Raw genomic sequence first — 6,129 nt, forward strand, 5'->3', positions numbered from 1 at the left:
ACTTTAAAATCTTGAGAGAGCTGGGTCGAGGAGAAAATGACGTTTAAGAATGCAATGCGTGTGTACGCGGCTGAATTAATATGCAGCACGGGAGTTTCGGACTTTCAGACGTTTAAACCAGTGTTTTGCATATATAATAAATTGCGTTTACACACTGAAGTTTTAAGCTAGCGAGTAAATGACGTCATTTTCTCTAGATCCAACCCTCTGAGGTCCCGGATGGGTCAGTTTTGAACGTGAGTAATGGCGGACCGTGAAATCCAAAACTTACACTCAAAATAAACAGCCTTTGGATAAAAATCAAAGCTCAAAATTTTGCCAGTTAGGTGTTAAGCGAACACGCTTTCAAAATCTGAAGAAACAAAGGACATGATTTTTGTGATCATAGTACAACTTTAACAATTATTCAGCAATGATTTTATTTATATACTAATTAGTTTTGGTAAATAATTGGCACACTTACCAGTCAGTTGATCTTTAGCGATTAAGTGGATAGAAACAGATCTTCTAAAGTGAGTGCTCCGGGTTCAAATCCTGTCCAGGGGCTTACTTTTAGTTCTTCTTTTTATCTGCTACCACAAATGGGACAGAGTAATCTAAATGGAGGATAATACTTCATTTGAAGCAAACTAACAATGAAGGATAATCCTTCATTTCAGGAGGAGACCGTGTTGATTGTCGTTAATTTTGGACACTGCGTCCCAGGACTTGTGGTAGCAGAGAAAATAAGGAAATCAAAAATCATATCTGTGGATTGGATTTGAACCCGGAGTTTCTACTCTATAGGAACCGCTTCTTTCCATTTCACCATTGAAGATCAAGACACCGCACTCTCAAAAGAACATTTATTTAAGTCTCCCATAGAAAATCGCTGCTGAAAATTAGGCTTAAGCTAGATTACTAATTTAGGCCTAAGCTTTCATTTTGAAGTTTGGCAACAGACCTTTTGTAGTGTTTATTGCCGAATGATAATACAGCATTGTCAAATAGTGATTAAAATATTGTCCTTGAGCAGTTAGCAGTGTGGTGGTGGTCAAGTGGTTAGGTCACGGGTTAATCAACATTCTCACGTACGAGTCCTATGTCCACTGATACACTTGAGTGGTATCTTAAAAAATATATGACATTTCCCATGATCGATACCAAGCTCTTAGTCTTCTAAATTAATGATAGTAGTGAATTCAAAGCAAATTAAGAATTCACGATAATAGCGAATTCAAGGTGGAACACTGGCACAAAAGTAACGTCGGTGGAATTGTTTTGCGAACATCCGGTTCAGTTCGATTTTGCAGCCGTTGTCCTAAAAAGCGCAGGACAAGTAACCTCAATTTCTGGTGGTGGCCAAAACGTCATTGACGAAATGACTAGCACCAAGATGCAATAAAATGTGATACGGTTAAACGAGGAAATGGCAGAAGGCTAAAATTAGAAGAGATAAGATAATTATAGAAGTTGTATATGCAAACTGGTCCGAGATAAAACGGAGAATTCTGATTGGTTCTCTCTGAGAGGTCCCAATTTTGCAATTCGGGCCGCTAAGATGAACCGGTCACGAGGCAGCGCATATTGATTGCCAAACTGTTCCCATTGTCTGTTCCCATTTTCTGTTTCCATTTTCTCGAACATAAAAACAAAAATGTGAGGAATTCTTTTTTTAGTCATGTACGAGTTCCAGTATGAATTTTGCTTTCCAGAACCGTTAACAGAAGCAGGCGAAGAGGGAAGACTCAAGGAATAGAAAACCCTGCGCAAGAGAGCCAATATAACAAAATCCTCGTTGTACTTGATTGTTGTTCGATCCGTACTGGGAAATATTGGTCTCGTTTATTTTTTTGCAAGTTTATAGACTGAGCCTGAAAAGGAACTCGAGCAATACTTTCCCAGTACGGACCTCATGCTAGTTCAATAACATCTATATTTTTCCAGTAAGCGCGGTTCTCTTTCTCTTCGCAGGGGATCAAATATTTACTCCGGCTTTGGTTAGAACAGGGTAGAGTCAGGCTAAAATAATGGCTCATAAAAAAAACAACAACAAACGAACAAACACAAAAATGTAATACTGATTACTGAAAATATTGTTTTTTCTGCTCTAGAGGAGACATCCTCCTCTCAACGAACGGCCGTGACGTAGCACCCGTCGCTATTGTATTTTGTATACAGCCAATTGTATTTTGTATTTGGCAGACAGGCGACTTTTTGATTGGTGGAAAATACAATTGGCTGGACCAGTGATCCAGCCGCAGTGTGCACGGAGGAACGCGGGCGAACAAAACGGCTGGTCATTTAAGCCTAGAGAAGACATTAATGTTAAAAGAATCCCAAAAATCAGAGGTTCGAATATTTCGTTCAAAAATTCGATGTGGGAGGAGTCATTAAGGGACTGGTGCATGATCAATACCAGAAGCACATGACCTTAAAGCGAGTAACTTGCAACTCTTTTCCTTGGAACAAAGCTGGGGATTTTATGCCCAAATATGGACAAAAATAAGATCAAAGTTGCACGGCGGGAAAATGCGCGAGCTACGTTACATCCAAATAAGGAAATTCTAAACTCAACTGAAAAACCCCGGCTCTGAAGCAGAGTTAAACGCTTCAAGGTCATGCATGAGCTTCTGTCAATAATCATTACTACTTCTTGCATAACAAAGGCTCTGATATCACTGCAGCGAAAGTTGTGGACCAAGGGATTCCCGTATAACTTCATACCTCCTATAACAAACGCAAATGGACCTTTCCCTTTCGATGTCGCGGCAGCAACCGACACTTTGTACTCAACATATGGTTCAAGATTGGTCAACGACACGTGAGTCTGATTTGCGTAAACTTCAGTATAGTTCACTTCTTCTTCTTCTGTCTTCACGTCGCCAACCTTAACACGTTGATACGTCACGATGTATTTCGTTAAGCTTCCATGCCTGAATTGCTCGGGAACGGGTTTTCCAGGTCACATTGAGCTTTGTCGGTGAGATTCGGTTCACAGGTTTGAGTTCCACCGGAGGCTGACTGGGTACTAGTGAACAAACACAACCCATGTTATCTCTATCTCTTACTCATAAAAACCAAACTCAATGCTTCGTGTCCAATAAATGTCTCGTCGATCATACATTATTTAAGTTAGAAAAAACAGAGAACTTTGAAAACTGTTGGCTGATCAGTTTTCAAAAACCCCAATTGAAATCCATTTTCATCTTCAATTTTGCCCATCCCTACTTTGGTCTATATTTGCTGCTCTATTCAAGCCTTCCTTGAGTGATTTGGGTCAGTGGCCATCCTCCCACCCCCACCCCCTTCCCGTCGCTGAATTTGGCTTAATTTCGTAACACAGCCCCTTTAACACAACTCAAAGACAAGGTTGAATATTAATTTGATTTTCTACTCTGCTCGTGATTTTTCTTCAACGCTAGGTTAGTCTGACGCAGGAGAGGAAATATTTAACGTCCCTTTGAATGTATAATTGATGATTACTTTTAAATAGGCAACGTTTTCTTTACGAATTCGCCTTCCCTCCACATCTATTCCCAAGCCCCATTCCAGTGAATGCTGGATGCGAATCCGCAACTTTTTTGAAACCGCTATCCAGAATGATTTCAAATCGTGTGGACGATCGAATCCGGATACTTTCAAATCCGATGACGTTACAAACTCAGGTCCAGTCTTTGCCGTCTAAACATTCAGCATGGCCACTGAACGAAAAGCTATTTCTTCTCTTGTCGCCAACTCGCACGCCTGATGGCGCATGTTCTATTGACAATAGTAACAAAGGATAACGTTCATTTCCGAACAATTGCATTGCCGGAAGGCAACCTCAAAACCAGCCTCTCTATTCCCTTCCACTACTTGTCTCGAAGATGACAACAAGGAAAGGAACCGAGAGAGCCTGTGTTCCAACTTCGTTCCCACGACCTTTCCTTTCGCTTTGGGACATGCGTAACATGTCCTCATCTGAAATAACGATTATCGACAATTCCTAATTTCTTTGGATTGACTTTTATTGTCGATTTAGATTACTCTGTCCCAGGACTTGTGGTAGCAGTTAAAAGAAAAACAGTAGAATTTGCAATCCTGGACAGGATTTGACCCGGAGCACCCACTTTGAAGGAACTGTTTTTATCCACTTAACCACTAAAGATCAGCTGACTGGTAAGTGTTCCGGTTATTTACCAAAACTAATTGGCATATAAATAAATCATAGCCTGAATAATTGTTAAGTCTACGGCTTTGATTTTAAAATGGCTACTTGATCTCGTTTTAGGTTTGGTAACCGACATTTTGCTCCACTGTTTAAACTTCGTTTCTCAGCGGGTGATAATACACGTTTAGCAGCCTGCATTCGAAGAAGAAAAAAAAAAAATGTTGGCATATAAAAAAAATTAATGTTCTGGCAGTTAGCCGATGTGGTAAAGTAAGTAGTAGTAGTAAAGTTAAGTCTTTATTTCATGGAGTGGGGCACGTAATAGCCTGACTAATAAACTTGGTGGCCCTCTAACGATATAAATAACAACAAAGATACGAAGCTATAAAATACAACGAATACAAATACTATAGAATCTACTAAACTATTTGTGAAAAGATAAAATGTAGCATTATAATCATGTCGCAATTCATCAAGTAAACTTAAAATAGAAAATGATCAAGATTCTGCTGTTGGTTATAAAAACTCACTTGTGGTAGTCTCGGTGGTTAAGTGAAAGGGTTATTAATCGAACATTTTCATGATAAAATCGAAAGTCCTGCGAGTTCAGGCATTGGGGTTTCCGAATTTATAGATATTCATTCCCATAATCCGTCTAGCAAGCGCTAAGCGTCCTCGGCAAAAACCTTTTCAAATGCAAATTAATTTGCCCGCATTAGCCTCCATTTCATGCTAGAATCCAGTCCAACCGTTAGAATACGAAACTGGCCCTATTGACGATAGTAGTCAATTAGAGAATTTAGGGAATTGTCGATAATCGTCATTTCAGAGGTAGGGCATGCGTTTTTGAAATGCGAAGGGAATGGTCGTGGGGACCGAGTTTGTCGGGAAGGAAACAGCCACATTAACCGGAACCTGGACTTAACTTACTATCACGAGGCGAGTCTTGAACGTGAAGTTAGCCATTCTTTGCCATCCCCAGCATTGTATAACGACAAGAAGCCTTTTGCCATGGATACTTGGTAGCCTTTAATCCAGATTTAAAAGCATCTCATGTTCTCGAGCTGTGAGGCAACTGTCGTTTTCCGCAAAAAACCGTTGACGTAGTGCCGTTAACCAGTCCTTTCGTACGAGATGCGATAATCCCTCGCGATGATACCGTTGTAGGAACTCGTTTTGGGATTAGGCCTCCAGTGTAACACTCACGGAAATTGGAGTATCCAGCACCTCTCGGTTTCAGGCATCGCCACGCGGCTTACTGAGAACTAAGAATAACAAAATTACGTACAACGGTAAAGCGGCCAACGTGCACCACCAGGTGAACAAACACACACGGAATTGAGGAAATTTAATTAATCCAAGAAATCGAGACGTATTCTCCTAACTAGTACATAGAGTTCCCATTTGTGGGTAGTCATGAGTCATTTGGGTGTTATATCAAATGACCTCTCTTAAGCTGATATTATTCTTCATTCGACACAACGTCTGACTGACATTTCATTGAATTGTGAGGAGACTTTACAGGCTGATCACCCCTGGTATCAAAGGGTTACAGACCCCTGGTGTGAAGTAATGAAGAGAATATGTCTTTCCCTATCCTTCCGCGAGTGTCCGTTTTGTAACCTGTGAATAGGTTGATATTTGAGTGCGCTTTTAACTATGTTTCTAAATAGATAAAGGAGATGACATAATAGCAATTGTCATTCTCTCGTTTGACCAATCTTTTAAATATGATTCATTTGTGGGCTGAAGTTGTGTATGTTTTTATTGTATGAATGATGATGGCTGAACTATACCATATTTAGTATTCTTCAGCCATTGGACTGGAACTTGCTTGGCAATGGAGGCTAATTTGCGGGGATATATTAAAACTAGTATTTGCAAGTTGAAAGGATTCCCGCTCATTAGCCGTCCATTACAAGCTAGTGCCATTCCAACACTGAAAATACGAAGATGTTCTATTAATAGGCAGTACGCTATCCGTACGGGACCTGTAC

The 6,129-nt window shown here is 40.2% G+C and overlaps 1 pseudogene; it reads right to left on the bottom strand.

Annotated features, from left to right (window-relative positions):
• The window catches only part of LOC137985543 (uncharacterized), a 31,975-nt pseudogene extending 28,943 nt beyond the window's left edge, over positions 1 to 3,032 (bottom strand).
• Between the last annotated feature and the right edge of the window lie 3,097 nt (positions 3,033 to 6,129).

This window comes from Montipora foliosa, chromosome 14 (assembly GCF_036669935.1).
Source record: "Montipora foliosa isolate CH-2021 chromosome 14, ASM3666993v2, whole genome shotgun sequence".
NCBI lineage: Eukaryota > Metazoa > Cnidaria > Anthozoa > Scleractinia > Acroporidae > Montipora > Montipora foliosa.